At 51.8% G+C, this 20,594-nt stretch overlaps 1 long non-coding RNA gene across 3 annotated transcripts in view; it reads left to right on the forward strand.

The window, feature by feature from the left end:
• LOC116100982 overlaps positions 1 to 20,594 on the forward strand; it is a 32,974-nt gene that overhangs the window by 1,576 nt on the left and 10,804 nt on the right. For all 3 annotated transcript variants that reach the window (XR_004122757.1, XR_004122755.1, XR_004122756.1), the window contains exon 2: positions 7,774 to 7,881. This is a non-coding gene — a long non-coding RNA (uncharacterized LOC116100982). The remainder of the gene's footprint in view (positions 1 to 7,773; positions 7,882 to 20,594) is intronic.

The raw sequence follows: 20,594 nt of genomic DNA on the forward strand, positions 1-20,594 counted from the left end.
TTGTGCCCTTCAGGTCCTTCTCCAGAGCCAGGGCTTCTTCCCTGACCCTTAGTCATCTGTGGGCCTTGCATATCAGAGGCTACAAGGTTCCCCCACTGAGGGAGAGCTGATAGGCTCTCTGGACCCACAGCGGTTTGCACCGCTCAGTGAATACCCTTCACTTCTGTCAGACATGTAGAGAGGGTCCAATTTATCTCTCTCCATGCTCCAGCCAGGACTCCAGCCACCTCTGGGTGGTAGGTGTTTGGGATGAAGCAAATCACCACCTGATGCCTCTGTAGGCTTGGCCTTGGCCCCCCTGATGACTCTACAGCTGCTTGGGCACCTCCTGGACCCTGGTTCAGGCCTGCTCTTGATTGCTGGGGCACACTTTTTACAGAACAGGCACTCAGTGGAACAGATAAGCCTCTCTGCTCATTTAGCAGTCACTTCTTGCAACCCTAACATTATGGGGTATCATTCATTCACTAGGCACCCTACAAAGGGACAGAGAAACAGAGGCCCCATATCTTCTGCGGCTTGCTCTCAATGTCCAACTAACCAGTCCCTTGTAGAGAGATAAAAGTGTGTGTATGTGTTGGGGGGGTGCTAGGCTGCCAGGCTTGGTGGTCCCAGATCCCTCGTGACTCTTTGGAGGTAGTTTAGAGATGAATCTAAGGAAGACCAGGGCCTTGAGTAGTAAGGGGTGAACCTGTACCCAACTCTAATGTGTTCTCTTTACTGCTTTCATTTTATTCTCAGTCTTTCCTGGGGTATCTCAGTCTCTTTCTCCATCATTTTCCTGTAGTCCTATTCAGGAATGGCCAGAAACCACCCTGAACATGGTTGTATGTATCCTAAGGTATGTCCTGGGCTGTGTGGGTGGGCCTGTGTCTGAGCTTTGCAGACTGAGTAGAAAAAGAGCATCAGGGTTGGACTGTGGCTCTGGGCTGCTGAGGGTCCAGTGGGTGGGCAGAGGCTAGAGGCAGGGCCCCAGCCTTGGACGCCAGTTAGCTCCCTGCCCCTGCCCCCGCCCCATCTCTACCCACAAGTGGAGCCTCTGCCAGGTTTCTGAGGAACATTGTTGTTAATACTATTATTACAGCCTCTGCAGGAACAAGCACTAAGCCTCTGAGTGATTTATTTAGCGTGTGGTCCTATTGATTAGGGTCAGCTTTCCATGGTGGTGGGGGAGGCTATGCCTGGGCCTCCAGGAAACTCTGGCCTGGGAAGGGAGCAGCCGCCTGCAGGGCGCCTCTGGGCAGACCCCAAAGACTCAGGTCTTTCTTATCCTGCCCTGAGGGAGGCCCCTTCTGATCAGTTGGCGGTGGGAAGAGGCAGCCCCCACTCTAGGGAAAACACTCGTTGTGGGAGGGGGCAGCCCCACTCTAGAAAGTTGAACAGAGACTTTTGGAGTAGCCACCAAGCCTTTAATACTGACCTTGGGTATGCTGGCAACATAATGGTTAGGCTTTGGACCTGGGTGGGTCCAGAACCCACTTTCTGATCATGCCTTACAGCTGTCAAGAGACAAATTGGGAAAAGGGTCTGTAAAAACCCTGAGAGGCTACCCAGAAACCTGTGTTAGCTCCAGGCTTGGTACCAGGGATAGGAGACTCTTGGCCCAGAAGAGCACCACTTTGAAGACTTTACACCAAGTCTTCGATGAACCCAGTAGCCCCAGTCCACCTCCCCAGATAAGACTGAGGCAGAGAGGTCCTCACACCTCTGGAACTGGCTATTCTGAAAGACCTCGATTACAGCGTCATCCACTGAATGTGGCCACCAGCTCTACCCACAACCCTTGTGGGATTTGAATTCTCCCATTTCCCCTCCTAGATGGGGCGAAAGTTCTGTGCTGAGGAAGAAAAGGAACCAGTTAGAGGGGGACCTCATCAGACAGGAGTAGCCTCTTTGCCCTTGCAAAGCCACTTGCTCTTCAATATTAGGAACATTTCTTCCCCAGTGGAAGGGCAGTGGGGTTAGGGGGTGAGAGCACCACCTGCTTGCTAACCATACTAATTCCCAGGGATGACCTTGATCATAGAGCTCAGAAACAGGCTGAGTGGGGCTCCTGGGATGCCAAGGCCTCACCTAGACTGATACCTTCTTGCATCCTAAGAGGTATTCCCAGGCATCTTGAGCACATCAGACCTAGGGTTCTAGACAACTAGAAAGTTGGGGGTCCATGTAGAAAGTTGAGGAATGGAGTAGCCGGGTACAGGGTAGGGAGAGGTTAAGTGCCCCTGTTACAGGCACTGAGGTGGGGGCTGTCCAAGATGTCCTTCCCAGTATTTTGTCTTGCTTTCAGTCTGCCACTTGAATGCCTATGTCATAATCCAGGACTTGGGCAGGTACTCTCTACAGCTCTGACTCCTTGAGTCAGCTACCTGGAACTCTGGCAAATTAGAAGCAGCATTGGAGAGATGCGCTTAAAAGCCACTTATTATTTGGGGGTACAGCTAGAGGTCATGGAACACTCTAAAGTTCATGGAGAGGGGAAGGAGAGGTGGTATAGTGACCCATGAAGCTGACATACAAGAGATGGAAGGTTTGTGCAGCCCAGACCATCTCATGTGCTTAAAAGAAAGCTCAGAAATAGAGATGCCCCCAGACCGCAGTGCAGACCCATGAATCCCCACCCTCCATATTACTCTTCTCTCTGTTCATGAAGCCCCTTGAAGCCCCAAGTGTTGGGCTCTCTGGAGCTCCTGGTTGCTCTTTACCCATGATTCATGAGGGTCCAAGGGACCATTCCCTTGGACCCTCCTGGGATAGGGTCCATCCATCCCCTGACCCTATCCCAGGAACAGGTCTGACTGGGGCTGTTTTTGAAGACTTATCTACACAGCTTTGGGCCTTTTACTCCAGCCAGGGCAGCAGCTGGGCTCCAGCCCCAACATGCTGCCGTTTCTCCTCTTGTCCCTTTTTATGACTAATAAAAGGGATTGTAAAACCCGTGCGAGTACAAAGTGCACCCTGTAAATGGGTCCTGGTAATAATGACATCTGCAGCAGCACTTCTTGGCCAGGCGTGCTCAAGGAGGAGGGGGACCTGCTTTGGACTCTACAGCATCTGGCCCACCCAGGGACAGAGTGCTGGGCTCAGGTGCACCCCCACTACACCCCTCTCTTTGTAGGACTAATGGGGGCTGGGCAAGAAAGAACCTCATATGTAAGGTCACCCTTCAGCTTTTCACCACAAAGGACATGTTTCTGCCATGGAAAGCTGGCTTTGAAATGGGATCAGCCACCTGAGGGAAAATGAGATAGATTGTGGTCTTTGCCCTTTCCTTTTCTGTTGTGCCCTTGAACCCAGAGACTCAGTTTCCCCAGCTGACTCTCTTGGCCTCAAGGAAGCCTGGAGTTCTAGCTCATACCCCTTTCTCAGGGAGCCTCTCAGGTGCAGATGTCACAGGCCCTATGCTCCCTCCCCCTCACTGCCATGCCCCCAGGCCACGGACAGCATGAGAGGTGGGAGGCCCAGGCTGGATCATGAACTGTGACAGTCTCATCAGCAAAGCTCCCAGGAAGGCTATGGGGATTAACTCCTGTTTTTCCTCCTCCCTGACAAGCTGCTTCTTGCAGAAGGTGGCCCTGGGAGGACCCCCTCACCTTTTAAGGTTAATTTCCTATTAAGATTCTTCTGTTTGGAGAATGCTGAATGGAATGTATGTGGGCTAATCCCACCCAGCCAAGTTAGCAGGCGCCGGCCCTTCGCCCTTCACAGTGAGAGAGACAGGTAGAAGGGACCTGCCTGAGGCAGTAATCCTCCTGCAGGACTTTTAGGGAGTATTCTGTGTTCCCATGCATCCATGGCAGGGCGAAAGGCCTCTAGTGTGTCAGATCTGCCCTTGTTTAAACAGACAGAATAGTTTCCTCTTAGCAAGCTCTTGGGAAACATTGCTAATGATTGTCTTTTGTAGAAGGACCTGGCCCCAGCCATCCTACAGAATGGAGAAGCTAAAACAAAGAGCTCTCGGAAAAAAGAAAGAAAAAAAAAAGCCCCCATTTGTCCACTAATTACTATGGTATAAAGATTCTGTCACAGCCATCTTTTATGTTGCTGCAGCCTAGCTTAATTCAGGATAGGCAAGAACTGTCATGGAATCCTGTGCTACCACAGAACCCATGAAGTGAGCCAGGTGCAGAAAGTTCACAGTGGGACCACCTTGAGGGCAAGTCCATCTTCTTTCTTCCTTGTCTCCCAGGACCACTTTGGTCCTTCCACCTTGGCCCCTGTCCTGAGTAAGCTCCTTCCAGAAAGCCCATACTCTCCTTTCCCCTGGGTCAAGAAAGTACTCTGTGGGGCTCCTTCCAATCTGACTGTTGTCCAATCTGTGTCCCTCCACAGACTACAAAGGGGTAGTGAGGGAGCTGGGGCTGAGTTACACCATTCACCCCACCAGTAGTCTCAAACCTTCAAGTAGGCATAGACACTGAATGGACTCTAGGTGGGTAGGGTCCAGACTGCTTTGAGAGTACTACAGGCATTTGTTAATCTGCACAGAGCCTAGCACAAAGACACATGCTAATGGATGTTTGCACGTCCCGAGAGGACAGAGGTATCCAGAGAGAAGGGATGCAGGGCCCTCTCTGCCAGGGAAATCTCTTGAGTTGGGATGCTGGGAAAAAGGGGGCAGGTCTGACACCCATGTTGGCAGCCTTCCCAGCTTGGCTGAAGCCCCCTCCTCCCCTCCCTGTCGCCCCCACACCCGGTTTTCATTATCTTACACCTGGGCTATTGTGGCAGCCCTGCCTGCCTGGCCCTGGCTCATGCTGGCCCCAGTAGTCAGTAGGCCCCTTCTGCACACTGAGAGTCCCAGTCCCTGAGTTGGAATGGTTGGGAGCCCAGGGATGCACACTCTGTTTATTGTTTGCTTACAGTGACCTAGTGAAAGTCCCTGCTCGGGAAGATGGCCTATCTCCCCAAACTTCGTGTTTAAGGAAAAATCACAGGAGACACTTTCAGACTGGAGATACCTAAGACCAGTCACTTGCAGGCTTAGGGGTCTCTGCTTACTTTGGCCACTGTATCAGGCAGCTTCAATTTGAGCTTCCTGTTTTTGTTTGTTTGTTTTGTTTTATTTTTAAGACAGGGTCTTCTGTAGCCTAGGCTGGCCTCAAACTCACTACATAGTCAAGGATGACTTGAACTTCTGATCCTTTGGAGTCCAGGCATAACACAATGGAGAGAGTCAGTTCATTGGTAAGGTACCAGATATAGTAACCATAGATTTAGGAGTAGAGCAAACATAAAGAGATCCTGGTCAGAATCCCGACTTGTGATCATTGGAATTCCTAGGCACACAGAGCCATTTAGGGTGACATCTGGATGCTTCTATTAAAACATCCAACATAGAAACCTCCAGTAACAGGAACATTCCAGACCATCACTAGCCAGCCAGGAGCCCAGCTCCAGAGACCCTGATGTATGGCTAATTTAACTCTAATTTGGTGGTGGGCAATTATGGTCTTGGATGACAGAGCAGAGGTGTCATTGCAGGAAAGGTTAGAGGACCTGTCTTGCTCCAGTGAGCACTCATTCTACCCTGTGGTCTAGGGTCACTGGATAAAGTGCAACATGCTAGCTAGACTTGGATCACAGATCAACCAGAAGGTTTCAGTATGAGCCATGTCTCACAATGGCTGAGTCAGTACTGGGCACACATTTATATTATATGTAGCCCAAGGTAGTTCTGTTTCATCTAATGTGGCACAGAGGCTAGACACCCTTGTCCTAAAAAGCACATGTTCTTGATCTGAATGTATATTTTCCAGGCATCTTTTATTTTATCAGTAATTTTTTCCATGTTGGGTGCATTTGATCCACTACCTTATAGGACAGCTACCAGTAAGACTGTACAGTGGGGGAGTCTGTACAGTTGGTAGAAACCTACCCACCAAGTGGACCCTCTGGTGTTTTTTTGGTTTTTTTGTTTTTTGTTTTTTCAGACAGGGTTTCTCTGTATAGCTCTGGCTGTCCTGGAACTCACTCTGTAGACCAGGCTGGCCTCGAACTCAGAAATCCACCTGCCTCTGCCTCCTAAGTGCTGGGATTAAAGGCGTGCGCCTCCACTGTACCACCCTCTGGTGTTTTAAGGGCAAATGAAGTCATGGCTGAGCTGGTGGGTAGCAGCAGACCTGCATGCTCTGGCTGTCCTGGAGCCAGCATGATATTCCAGACATTCAGAAGCTGTGTGCCTACTCAGGGCAAACCTAATGAGTGAGGTTGCAACAGGAGACTCCTGTCTCAGCCCTGCCTTTTTTTGGGGGGGGGGAGTTCGAGACAGTATTTCTCTGTAGAGCCCTAGCTGGACCTCACTCTGTAGACCAGACTGGCCTCCAACTCAGAAACCCGCCTGCCTCTGCCTCCCAAGTGCTGGAATTAAAGGCGTGTGCTACCACTGCCCAGCAGCCCTGCCTTCTTTTAACAAACATCAAAGTTGGGGAGCACCTGCAGGAGCATCCAGACAGTTGTGTCTCACTGTGCCACATGGAAGGCCTTTTTTAGGAAACCAAAATCCTTGATATTTTGTGATTATCATTGTCCCTGCTCAGCTGGGCTGACAGGTTGTAGGACCCTTGGGTATCAATTTCAGCAGGTATTTAAATAGGAACCAGTTTCTGGTCTTGTCCTATGCCCCTCACTAATTCTCTGGGTCCCCAAAAGCCTATGTTTATGACACCCAACCCTCCTTCCAGCTGGGAACACCAAGGAAGTGACCCCTCCTATGCTGTCCGTCCGAGCGGCTCTAGAGAGTGTGTAGACCTATGGGAAGAAAGGGTTTTAAGAAGGTGGTGAACCCCAAACATTTGTTCATTTCTACTGGCAACAAGGCTGAGTATCTCTGAAGACTAGGCTTGGGAGGCTGTGGCCTTTGTGCACTTGTGTGCACAGGTGTGTTTTCAGAGGAGAAAGAGGGATGGGGCCAGACAGCCCTGGAGGCAAGGCCAGCACTAAGCAGACACCACCCTGTGATATCTCTTCCCACCTGCTCCTCTTCCCAGCTAGGGGAAAACAGATCCACAGAGTTTGATCTGGGCTCAACACAGACCCGGGCTCCATTTGGGGACAAGGTTGGCCCCAGTCCTCTTCTTTGTTGGAGACAGAGTCCTACCAGTAGCAGGCAGTGGGCTGCCCTGCAGGTAGCAGCTGCTGGGTAACTCACTTGCAGTCAAGATAAAGTGGGACACTTTGGCTGGGACATAAAGGGGCTCTGGGACAGTCCCAAGCAACCCCATTTGTCCTGGGGAATGCATCAAGCAATTTGTGTCCCAAGGATCTCTGAGCTAAGTCTAGCTGACCCACAGCCTGGGCAGCTTTGGGGCCTTGACCTGACTGGTCAGCTGTAAGCAGCTCCTGGCTACTGGCTAGCCATTCTGCCTTCATTTCTGGCCACCTTTCAGGCCCACTACCCCAGCCCCTGCACAGCTGTCATGTCTTGCCTGCAGTGGGGGGAAGAAGATTCCTGAACTTCGTGCCTGAGGCCCTCTGTGATTTTGTACATGGAGACCGTGTTCGGTTACATTTAATAACGGACAGGAGAATTTCTTCTCAAACCACCTCGTTGGCTCCAAACCAAGTGTGGGAAAGCAAAGCGAACATCAATCTTTCCCCTTTTAAAACAATTTTTTTCTTTCCTTTTTTTTTTTCCAAAGGAAAAAATTCCAGGCGCCATATTTCCACATGTGCATTTCAGACAGGGATCCCTTCCAGAGCCAATGTAGACCACCAGAGCCATGGAGCAGGCAGTCCCTGGTACATATGTGGGTCTTACCCCTTGTCTTACAGGGTGCCCTGGGGCCGGGTGCTACAGAGGCGTACCAGAACTACTCTCATGGAATGGGGTGTTCATAAGACTACGTGGACCTCACCTTCAGTGCCAAGACTCCTACAGAGGTGACAAAGGAGGCAGGGGCAGGGGAGAGTGCTGGCAGTCTTCCAGAGTGGGACTGAGACGCTGCAGAAGAGGGCATGCCCCGCACCACCTTGCAAGAGTGTAGTGTGCTACAAGATACTCTACTCAGAGTTGAGATCCTAGAGTGTACATGTCTGTTCCGCACAGAAAAAATGACTTCCCTGGGTATATAACTGAGCAAGTGGTGATCAACAGTCATGAAGCACGTGTTGGAAGACTTAGCTATGGCCAGACCTACCACCACCATGGGCACCCAGAGGTGCCAGCAGCTCCCTTTGTTCATGTCTTCAGCCTCCCCGTCTTGAGGTGGGTTAGGTAGGGTACAGGCCTTGGAGTACCCTGTCAACTTCCATGTGATGAGGACATGGGCCTGCCTGGCTTGCAGATACTACCCACCAGCCTTGCATGCCCCAGAGAGCCTCTTGCTCTAGCTATCGAGAGGAAACCCAGTCACTTTAAGGAGGTTCCTCCACAGAGTGGAGACTCAGAAAGACCATGGGAATGGAAAGCTTCCACATAGACAACTTCCAAGGACTAGGACTAGGTCATTCTGGGCATCTGACTACATACCTTGCCCAGTTTTTGCCAGCAAATGGACGTGAGTGGCCATATCACTGTGGGGAAGCCTATGAGAAACTCTAAGGAGATCTCTCCAGAGTACCTCTTCACTTCTGACTGCAACACATAGCCTTCATGTTCCTAGAAAGTTCTGGTTCTCTTCCACCATCTCCCAAGTGGATGCTAAAGAGGAAGGATGTGTTGTCATATAGGGCCCCGGCCTCTCCCACAGGATGCTGGGAAGATGTTGCGAGGGCCCTTCATGCTGGTCCAGAGCCCAGCTGGCATGTGGCCTCAGGAAGGCACCTTAATAGACAGAAACTGTACCCACTCGTTGATGTTACTATCTCTTTGTTTAAAGGACTAGCCAAAGGCCAGGTTAACCCTGACTCTCACACAGATCCCTACTGCATGTCCACCACATGCTGCCAGGAGAAAGTCCAGGAAGGGGCTGGCAGGGACAGAAAGGGAGATTGAGCTCTGGTCTCGCACATGAGCTTGGACTAAGAAAACCAAAATAGGACAGGATAGTAGGGATGGATACAGAGCTAGGCCCTGAGCTAAGCTGAGACCCTGAGAGAAAGGGCAGAGAGTAGGGTTCTTAGAGAAGGGTGAGGAGCTGCTACATAGGTGCCCTAGGACTGGCTAGAGCTGGGCGGGGCTGCTCTGTCTTCTTATTTAACAACTAAGAACTGAGAACACAATGCATGGAGTTGAGGAGCTGAGTTTTGGCTCTGAGGACATTTTGCCAGAGTACAATTTTATTTCAACCTAAATTCCCCAAGTCAGGGCTCCGAGCACAGGGACAGTGCTAAGTCTGGACCTCTGTCCCACCCTGACTTTACTTGCACAGTTCAGAACCCTCAGCTGAGTCCTGGGTGTCTTGCCTGGGAGTGGAGAATGAGGCTGGGAGGAGGGAGAGGATGGTTCGGTTCCCAGGATGAACCCTGCCAAGTGTTCCAGGAAGCGGTCTTCGGAAGAAGCCAAGTCGCACAGAGCAGGCTCCCCGGCTGCCCATCCCAGACCAAGGAAAGCAAACACGGGCAGCGGGATGCAGTTGAAAGAAAGAAACTTCAGCAAGTGAGGGTGCTTGAGGCCAGGGCCTCCAGGAAAGAAACATCACGCGCAAAACATGGCACAGGGCCGCTGCCCCTGCTGGGCCGCCCGCAGTGCACGTTCTTTCTGTCCCAACAGCTGCTCCAGGCTCCTGCCTTGGACCTTCTCCTCCAGCCCACCCGCCTTGCTCCCCACAAGTCCAGGACCAAGGACCCCCTGACAAAGAGAGAAGGCCAGAGGCAGGCAGGCCAGAGCTAGTTGGGGCAGTGTGAGTGACCACATAGGATCTTTCTGAGGTGCCCCTCCCAGCTGCCCCTCTAGGGAAGAATTGCTGTCCCTGATGTCCCTAGGGGCCTCCTCAGGACACAAGGCACAGCTATTTCCAGCCTGAGAGATCAGCACTCTTTCTCAAGAGGTAGGGAATGTGGGCATGAGAGACAGCTGGGATGGGCAGACTCTGAGAGACCCCAAAAAGGGTATGAGCTGCTGACCTGACAGGAAATAAAAATGGCAGAGCAACTGGCCTTCTCAGATTTCCCAGATCAGCTCCCTCTTTCTTTCCTGGTGGCCCCCCTCAGTTGCCCTTGTCCCCAGATCCATTTATGGGCCTGTGAAGGGAAGGATCTGTCAGCTCTGGCAGTGGGTTCTCAGCCATGGCTACACCCAGAGCCAGAATTTGGGGACTCTCTCTGGAGACATAATAGTTGGCTAGCCAAGGAGACCACTGAACCTGCTTGGGGGCTCCAGGATGAGGGAGATGGCAAGCAAGATGGGTTCTGGTCAGCCTGGGCTTGGCAACCTCTCCTTCCTCACTCTCTGTGCTCTCTTCCCCACCCTAAGTCCTGCCTCTCCAGGAGGATGCTCTTATTGTCCTTCCCTGCTCAGCTGTCTTCTTCCATCTCCATTGGTCCTGACAGCTGGAAAATGGCAGCCTCAGCTGCTATGCCTTGCCTGCTTGGCCTGGGACCCGCTGGCAGGTACCACTGCCAACCTTGTTCTCAATTCTCAGGCCCCCACCCTTCCAGGGCATGGGGACACTTGGGTAGGCTGTTGTCCTTGTTTGGGCTTGTTTGTTGCAGGGTCACATGTGCCACCGAGAGCAGACCAATCAGTACATCCATACGCACAGGCATGCTGGCCATGGAGGAGTAGCTATGCCCAGCCCTGGCATGGATGGATGTTCCTGTTTGGTCCTAAAGAGGGAGAGAATGTAGACACTACCCAATAGGTAGTGTCTACAGCCAGGTTCTCTGAGACCCCCTGAAAAGAACAAAGAAGGGAGTAGAGGTCAGCTCAGGCTTATCTGGTGTTCTTTTCTGCTCATAAGCTACTCCGGCAGTTTCAGGGCCCCTCACCCCAGGTTTGGTTACAGCCTTCAGGAAGCCCACCTCTCTTCCAAGTTGCTAGGGTGGACTTGACTGCCCACGACCTTCATCCCACCTTCTATCTCTCTGCCCCTGGGAAGCAAAGGGCTCCAGCCATGGATGACCCTTAGGATTCAGACTCTTCTGGCAGCCATTGTTATTCTTTGGATCCACCTAGCCTGGATGCTTCCACCAAGGTGGGACCAGGCTCAGCTGGTCTCAAATGGAAAATGAAGTTTCTTATGACTTGCCAACTAGTGAATGGCAGAGGCAACGCAGGTTAAGACTGAGCCACAGAATATTTGAGGGATAAACTGGTTCAGGATGGTGAGGCTGGGCATCTACAATCACAAGCACTAAGAGGTTGTGCTGTCCAGTGCTTTGTGGTACTCCTGGGGCGGGGTGAGTGGAATACACTGTCTCCGTTTGCAACTGGGTGTCTCTGCTTTCATTAAGCCTATACAGCCAGAGAATCCAGCCCTACTCCATGGGTTCTTTTCCACAGTAGCAGGATGAGAAGGGCTGGTAATAGCCCAGGCTCTCCCCACCTCACCCAAGAGAGGTGGGCAAGAATGGGTACCAAGGCAAGCAAGTGGAAGCATGTGAAGCCAGCTAGCATCATCACATCTGTCCCCAAGCTTCTAAAACTGCCTGGTCTCACTGGAAGGCTATGTCCCCTGTGGAGACATCCTGGCTGGTATTTCCTATGACTGGAGACATTCAGAAAGCCACTTATAGGTGGAGTGTGCTTTTTCTGGGGAACTGGTGAAACTGACACTCAGAGATGGCGAGATCATTAGCGCCCAGGGCACTGGGGCACCAGGCAGAAGGAATCCTGGGAACTCTCAAGACTAGTTACCTGGGTTCTCCCACAAACACCTTCACAACAGGCCTACTCAGCCAAAGCTGTCCCAGGCGCCCATGACAGGTTAGACCAATTGCCTCCCCGAATAAATGAGCTCCTCTCATAGTGGTTGTGGCTGTGGGGACCAGCTGGTCCAGCTAAGCTAAAGATCGCTAGGTCTTGGGGTTCTGCAGTTTCTGTGTGACCTCATTCTTAGAGCTGGGGACAGTATAGTCCTTCATCAACCCTAAGCTTCAGTCAAGAGGTCTGGGAAGATGGATGGAGGACACTGAGTATAGAAAGCAGAGGGAAGTTCTTGGGAGGGAATGCCCGGGACTGGGCGACAGAGCTGTGCCATAGACACCAGGCTCTGGAAAGTACAAGATTACTGGGGCTATATATAAAATGAAAATGGACTGTTTTTCAGGAAGGGTTCAAACTTGGGATCCAGCACTCAGTCTAGGAGGGAGCTTCGGATAACAAGTCTTCCATTTCTCTCTACAAAGCCAGAAAAGTGGTCTGAGGTCTTGGGGACTCAGATTCCAGACCCTTGATACGCCATGTCTGGACTTCAGACTCAACCCTTGGTACCACTGCCACTAGTCCAGGCCCTGTGCAGGGACAGGGACTGCCCACACATAGTCAGAGTTGACCATTTCCCCATGGAGTGTGTGCCCAGTGGCTGGGGCATCTTGGAGTTTTGGGGAGCTCCCACACCCTACCATCTCCTAGGTAAGAGGGCTCTTATTTGAGTTTCCACTTCCCCCACCTTCCACTACTAGTCCCTAATGGTCCCTTCCTGCCCTTTCCATTTTAGGTCAGACTTAGTAGTGTGTAGAAGTGTCCCAAATCATCGCACTAAGCACACAATGCAGAATCATGGGCTAGAAGTTGAAGACCTTTGCTCCCAACCGAAGGCCCATCTGGTGCACGTGAGTTCCAGACAGTTGGGAACAGGCAGTAGAGGGACCAGGGACCTAGCACCCTACCTGGGACTGTAGTTTTAGGCAAGGCCACATGGTTGCCTGAGCTCCTGTGGGACCTAGGGACCCAAAGATGCCTCTACTGGCCCATGCCAGGAAGTGAGCTCTCTGCCAAAGAAGCCCAGGCTAAGTGCCTGCCCCGGTGGCTGCTGAAACAGCCCAGTGTCAGCCATGTGTCCAGAACGAGGCACACTGGACCTGTGTCTGCCCCAGATTTGTGCCCTCAAAACCAAGTTAGTAAGACTTCATTGGAGTCTTGAGGACCCTACAAAATGGCCCGTGCTCTGACTGCTCTGCATGGAGAAGCCATTCTCTTTGTCCTTTCATGGGGCTCTATGAACAGCTGAGAGAAGGGCAGGGTAGATATAGAGAGTTTGGGTTGGGACAGAGGGTCCTGGAAGTCCAGGCAGATAGCAAATCCTGGCAGATGATGGTGAAGGAGCTCCTGCCAAAGAGAGGCCGGGTGGGTTGGCGATGGGGCTGTGGGGTCCTGGCCAGGGTGGTGGAGCAGATGGGTGGGCCAGAGCTCAGAGTGATAAATGGCTTCTCTGAGTAGAGCAGCTCTGCCAGGGTCTTAGGTCTTGGAATTCAGTCTTGTTGACCCTGAGGCCCGATGGGGGCCCTTGCAACAGGGCAGCTTTGTAGGATAGTCAGAGTGATGATTTAGGGGGTGTTGCTGGTGGTTGGTTTGTATATGCAGAACTGGCATGGGGGCACAAGAGGCTTCCAGGGGGCCCTGCCAGCTCAAGATAGGAAACCTAGCACTGGGGAAAAAATAGCTTCAGACTGATAACCTGGGGTCCTACAGACCTGGGGATTTAAGCTCCAAGCACACAGTACTGTCCTGTGTTGAGGCTAGCTAATAGTAAACAGAGCTCTGCCGGGGATATGGCTGCCCCCAACTGTGTGGGGACAAGAATCCTGCCTGCAGGGTGAGAGACAGTGGGTGCCTTCTTCTTGATTGGCAGTGTTGTGCAGAGATCTCTTTCTGGTCCTATCTCTTGAGTCCTTAAAACCATGGGACCTAGGAGGTATCTAGAGTAGGCTAGTAGGTATCCTAACCACCAAAGGTGCCTAACCCCACTCCTAACTCTAACCCTTTAGCCCTCACCACATCCGTGGTCCTCATGGCCCAGTGCTCTATGTGGCTTCTCACTCCATGCCCAGGGGAAGCTTATGCTTTTCCCTAAGCATCTTGAAGGTGAGGGTGTTCCCACCGTCTCTCCTTCTCCAGGATTTCTCCCAGCCCTTCTGGCTCTGGGACACATCATGTGGGTCTCTGCCATTAGAGGAAGTTACTCATCCTGGCTCAAAAATACAAAGGGTCCTAGGGGTCCCAGGGCCTCCTTTTCAGTGCTGCAGTAGAGGGTCCATGTAGCCTTTCTCTCCCCACCAACACTACGTGGCAAAGCCCTGGGCGTCCTGAGCATAAGGAAACCTGGACACTTGACAGGTGGACTCCCTGTGGCTGGCGGGGTGAGTCGTGATGCCCCTTTCATCAAGGCTCTCCCAGCCTGTGGTTCTCCCATGGGCTTTGGTTTGCACTCCACACAGAACCCTTGGAAAATGGAGAGGAAGGAGGCCTGGTATTGGGTGGCCACAGTGGTTTGGGTAGGCTGGCCGCCTGTGTCTTTGGCTCCATGGGACCCTTTGCACTCCTGGGCCAGGGAGGAAGCGGGTTGGGCCTGCCATGGAGCCTCTTGGACCTCACAGGGCCTGCGGCTCTCTAATTACTCTTTCTAAGAAATCCCTCAAAGTCTTTTCGCAAGAAGGCAAGACCTAGGAAGAATGGGCCAGGGGCCTCTTCCAGGCCACTGGTGTGTGAACAGGTTGGGTTTGGGGAATGCAGAGATGCCTTCAGCTTGGCATGGGGTTCAGAAGCCATGTCCTCCAGAAATGTGTTTCTCTGAACCCCAAATTCCAGCTCTTGGCCCCTGATACCTCAAACTCCTCCTCTACAGTGGCTTCTTTTCTCTCTCTCACTTGCAGGATCCGCCCAGTCTGGGTGGGCCACAGGGCTTGGGCAGCCTGGCTGGTATTAAGGGAAGAGGAAAAAGTGACGGGTGGGCAGGCAGGAGACAGAACCACCACATGTCCATGATGCCCACACACACGTGTTTACCCACCAGAGCCTCCCTGGCCTGTAGGACCAGTGGAAAGCATGAGTTGGGCTGAGCAGAGCTACCCCAGTAGCAGCCTGGGATAGGCATGGAGCCCTGGAGCATGTCTGGCAGTCTTCATGTAGCCTCAGGGAGGGCAGCACAGGGCTCTGAGGCCTGAGCAGGGTGGAGGGGCCAGGCCTGGACTTTCAGGGAGCCCCAGGAGACCAAGAGGCAACCTTGTTCACACCTCCATTGTAGTCTATATAGCCTGTACCTCTGGCCTAGGGCCACTTTTGGCAAGGGGTGTTTTAGGCTTAAAGACTCATGATATGTGTATGTGTATGTGTATGTGTATGTGTATGTGTATGTGTATGTGTATGTAGGTGGGTGGGAAGGTGAGCTGAGAGGCAGGGCAGACTTCCCCTCCAGGCTACCAAGAACATCCATCTTTAAGGGCCACTCACAGGAGTTCTGGCCTCTCCACCCGAGGACTTTTGCAGTATGGAGACCCAGATGTTATGTGTATGATTGGAGATGGGCTGCAGAAATACTGAGGCCTAGGCCAAGGCCTGCTGGGGCTATGCTGACCTCTGGAATAAGAAAGGAGTCCACTGCTGTGGGCTGGGAGATAGTCGCCTATTCACGATTGTAAAGAAGGGAGATCAGCAGAACTTCCTTAGAAACAAAGGCGTGAGTGTGAGGCCAGTGATGGCAGCAGGAAGCTTGCAGTTCAATAAGTTGTGCACAGGGGACAGGGCAGAGGCAGCTGTGCCCCTATGCTGGGATAGCCTTGTGTAGCACTTCCTGCCTCAAGACCTCATGAACTTCCTTCCCATGGCCTCACTAGTTCCATATAGGAAGGGTCCCAGGATCACCTCACCCCATAGATCTTGGTTCTTGCATCTGCTATGACTATTGCTGAGAATATGTTGTGCCCATCCTGTCCCCCTGCCCTGCAATCATCACCCACTCTCTCCAAATCCTCACTCTGGTCTTGACCTTGTGTCTCTGTGGCAGGGAGGATACCCAGGGTCTTCAAAATCCCAACACCACCTGTAGCCATAGTATGTGTTGCTTCTGGGTGTCCCCACCTTTCATCGGGTCACTTCTGTCTCGCCAGTGCAGTATGAGCTCAGATGTCCTTGACAAATGCAAGGCATCTTGACCCTAATTGAGCTCAATATCCTCTTTCTCTTTGATCCTATGTCCTATAGGAGCTTCTCCAGCGGCCTTGGAGGAAGGATGGTTCCTGATCAGGGTCCTATAGGAGCACTGTGGGGCAGACCCACATCCTAGGGGTCACCTCTGGGAGGAGGAGGCTGATAATAGCACAAGGAACCTAGCATTGTGAATACCTTGAGAGATGACGCAAATGTCTGTCATAACCAATGAGTGGAGAGAGCCTCCGGAGAGTGCAGGTGAAGGGAAGAGAGGCCCAGAAGTCCTACAGGAATGAGGATTGGACCAAGATGGGTGGAGAGGAGAGGTTTGCTGCTTTGAGTCCCCACACTGGCCACCCTGCCGGCCTCTGCTGGGGGGAATGTTCTGGCTACAGAAACCCTAAGAGTGGTCAGAGGAGTGGGTAATATGGCCTAAGGACTGCTGGCTACCTACCTGAGACTCTAACTTAAATCATACCTGAGACTCTGGGGCCTGTGCCACTTAATCTCCCAGCCTGAGGGATGCCACGTGCCTTCAAGGTCACCAGAGAGGACAGAAGACTAGGCACTTATGACTTTTACCAAGGGCCTGGGTTAGGGTCTTTCTCAGGGTAGATGAGAGAGAAGTGCTACTACCACCCAGAGACTCCATATCTCCATTGGGACCTAAAGATAATGCCTAAATCCACCCCCAGTTTTCTTATGACAGAGAAAGCCTTTGATAGGGAGAGGTGAAGGCTCCTTGATGAGGGAGTGCTCAGAGAGTGGCTAAGCTACTCAGCGCTCTAGGATCCACAAGGAAAACATTCTGCATATGGCTGAGGGACTTTGGGATATCCAGGCAGGCCAGGGCCCTTTCTGACCAGATACAAGCTTAGAGCTACAGAGGTAGCAGTGGCTTTTGGCTTCCAAGATTCCCTCTCTCAAAGTCCAGAAGGCAGAGGACAACTACATGGTCAGGGAAGGGTCAGTGTTATACAGCTTGGGCCCACATGCCTGGAAGCCTTGGAAGGAAAGTAAATCCTGAGTGGCTGGATACAGAGGTAAGGTTTGGAGTGGCCCAGAGGATACCAGGTCCAGGTGAGACTGGCTGTGGAAAGGTGCTCAGGCTCAGGCCAGGTATCTGCAGAACTTGGCAGACTGGTGGAAAGACATCCTGGTTACTTCTCTTTTTTCTTTCTTTCTTTCTTCTTCTTCTTCTTCTTCTTCTTCTTCTTCTTCTTCTTCTTCTTCTTCTTCTTCTTCTTCTTCTTCTTCTTCTTCTTCTTCTTTTTCTTCTTCTTCTTCTTTTTTTTTTTTGGTTTTTCCAGACAGAGTTTCTCTGTGTAGCCCTGGCTGTCCTGGAACTCACTCTGTAGACCAGGCTGGCCTTGAACTCAGAAATCCACCTGCCTCTGCCTCCCAAGTGCTGGGATTAAAGGCATGTGCCACCACTGCTCGGCTCCTGGTTACTTCTTAACCCCCTGGGTCCAGATAATTCCTATTAGGTTTCCCTGTGATGAATGCCTGCCCAATGACTTGGAGTTGACCCTTAGACAGCATCTGCTGCCCAAGCAGGAGCAGGCTTCATCAAGATCATGTTTTTCTTTGTCTGTTTCGAGGGATGCTGGGGGATGAGCCAGAGTTTATGGCATGGTAGGTAAGTGCTACCTAGGGAGATGCACCTCACTCCCTGAGCTGAGTATACATTCGGACATTTCACACCCAAGTGGGACATATCCCCCAAGGAAGACTAGTTCTCAAGACCTTGTGTGTTTGCAGTTGTATTGGGGGTCCAGGGCAAGGAGGGGCCTGGGCAAGTGGAATCCACTGGCCTCAGCAGGCACTACAGCTAGATTATATGGTATTGGATGTGACATGAGCCATCATGGCTCATGTACAGTTTTGGCATCTGGGGCCATGTGGGAGGCTGCCTTCTTGGAGATAGGCTTTCTGAATCTAGTTCTAGAGAGGTTTTCTCAGGTGGGTTCGTCATCCCTTTCCTTGCTGAGGCTGGCCCTCTGATTCTGTAGAAGCCTAGGGGCCATGGAAGAAAAGTGATTCATGGTCAGGGATATGTATGGGGCCACAGAAGTGGTATGGAGTGGATCTTTGGGGGAACAGTGGTTAATAGGGCAGGAGGAGCTTGGTATCACAAACACATCAAGAGCTGGTGGTCTAGATGCTGATTCAGATGGTGGCCCAGGGTCCTCCTCTCTGGGATACTCTAGGGCTTGCTATCTCCCTGAGCCTTTGAACTTCTGAACTCTCTAAAATCCACAGATATGACCTCCATGAAAAAAACTGAGTCTAGGGTTAGGAACTCATATATAACCCTCACTGGTGAGTCCTTGTTTCCTCTCACTCCTGTGACAAGACTTTGGTGAGCTCAGCTGATCAACCAGTTTTTCAGCCATGGGAGGCTGTGCAAGGACCCAGGGTCACCATAGACCAGTAGTAATGGGGAATGTTGAGGGACTCTTAGTCTCTTGGTTAGGGTAGTAGGAAAAGGACTATGTCTGAGCCCCAGCGGCTCCATGACCTCCATGTTAGCATGTATGTCTTTCCCTAGGGCAGTTTGTGATTAGAGTCTTGTGTCTGGGATGGTCTTGCTTTGGTCACTGCGAAGCACTGAGGGTAGAACAAAATCTCTATATCCCCTCCTTTTGCCCATCTAGAAAGTTCTGGAAGCCCTCTGGTTTCTCTTTTGCTGTGGGCATAACCTTGTCCCTCCTTGCTAACTCTACCTTCTGCATGGGACTGTAGCCAAAGTAATCGTGCCCCTGACCTGCTTACCTTTACTGCAGACTAGGCCATGTCAATATTGAGCAGCACCAGCCCTCGCTCAATAGACCCTGACTACAAAAAAACCAAACCAAACCAAAAAACAAAACAAAAAACCAAAAAACAAAAAAACAAAAACAAAAAAAAACAAAAAAAACCCCAAAAAACAAAAAACCAACAAACAAAAAAACTATGTAACCATTGCCTTTGTTGGGTCCCCAAACACAGGCCCCAAGCAATTTTTCCCAGAATTCTTCCAATCCCAGCCCCCTGCTCAGCCTGAGCCTTCTGACCAGCTCCAAGCTGCTCACAGCAGGGCAGGCAAACCTTAGCCTGACCCGGGATTCCAGGCTTGGGGCTGGCCACCGGCTGCAGAGATAAATCGAGGAAGTCTTCCCCAGCTCTGGCCCCAGCCAGACCCCTGTGGTGGGCAGGCAAGGGAAAGGAGAGACCCCAGAGGCTTGTTTGCTGTCCCAGCTGGGCTGGCTGTACAGCCCTCTTCCTCTGTCCTGGCTCTGGCCCCATCAGATCTGAGAATACGGACATCCTTTCATGGGAGCCATCAGTACTCTGGCCTAGAGAGGAGGGACACGGAGGGACATGGAAGGACAGAGATCCAATCCTGACAAGGAGATGTGACTTCCAGCTCCAGCTCTTCATTGAGGGCATCTAGGAGAGTGGGGGCTTCAGGGTGTGACCCCAGCCTTCCTCAGTCTATCCCAGGCTTGCTCACTTGAATCCACAGTCCCCACTACTGGATAGTTTGATCCTCATGGGGGAGAACCATTTAGCTTTCTCCTTGGAAAGTGATGGAATCCTCCTCTTCAGAAGGGGACAGGGACATCCCCAACCTGGATATATGTGCTTCCTATACCTCCAGGAACCCTCCCATATCCACCAGGAACCCTGGGTTGGAGAGCTCTGTGGTGTCACATCACTGGCACAAGTGCCCAGTGTCCATCCAGACAGGTGTCCCCCATCTGTGACTCCCTGTCTCACCACACTAGCTGCCATCTTACAGTGTCTACCTAGGTATAGAACTATGCCCCAAAGCTCTTGGCATCTGGAGGTTATGTCTTCCTCAAAGGGTGACAAAGGGTGAGAGACCCTAAAGACCAGGAGAATAGGGAAAACTCTGAACCAGCAGGCTGTTGAGTTGTTGTTTGTTTGTTTGTTTTTTAGCAGCTTATTGTCAGAGGTGGATTTACAGCCAGCTGGGGGCTGCTGCAGCCTGAGGGGATGTCATTTCTGGAGAGGCTCAGCCCAGCCTTCTACTAGGGCTTTAACTGTAGGGGCTCTGCCTTTAGTTATGCTTGGTGTAGCACCCCGTAACTCCAAAACCTTTAACAAATGTGACTTCTGAGAGTATAATTGGTAAAATCCAGGGCCTCTGAAGTAGCTGGAAGGTCACTGGGAGGCTAGACTGGAGCTCCATGGAAGGAATGGGCCCGGGACTTGTAGGGTGTGACCAGCTAAGATGAGGGTCCTATGAAAGACAGAACAAAAGGAGACAGGGGTGGTAATCTACACTTCCTCTGAAGAGACCCTTAGAAGCAGAGTAATGTGGGAAAGAATGATGTCCTCAGGGCCCCTAGAGAACCTGAGGAGAAGCAAGAGCCCCAAGTCTGAGGGCAGCGAGCATGGGCTGGGGGCATCTTCCACCGGCAACCCCCCCAGAAGCCCCACCTCAGTAGCCAAAATGGATGCTATGCTGACCACTGACCTCACGGGGGCGCAAGAGACAACAAAATTTTAGTTTGGAGGTGCAGGCTTCCTATGGCCACAGCCTCCAGAGCTGAGCCTGCCTTACAGGGTTCCCTCAGCTCTGCTGAAGACCCCACTCCTGGGTAGCTTCCTGATAGGC

Source organism: Mastomys coucha, unplaced genomic scaffold (genome assembly GCF_008632895.1).
Source record: "Mastomys coucha isolate ucsf_1 unplaced genomic scaffold, UCSF_Mcou_1 pScaffold21, whole genome shotgun sequence".
Lineage (NCBI taxonomy): Eukaryota > Metazoa > Chordata > Mammalia > Rodentia > Muridae > Mastomys > Mastomys coucha.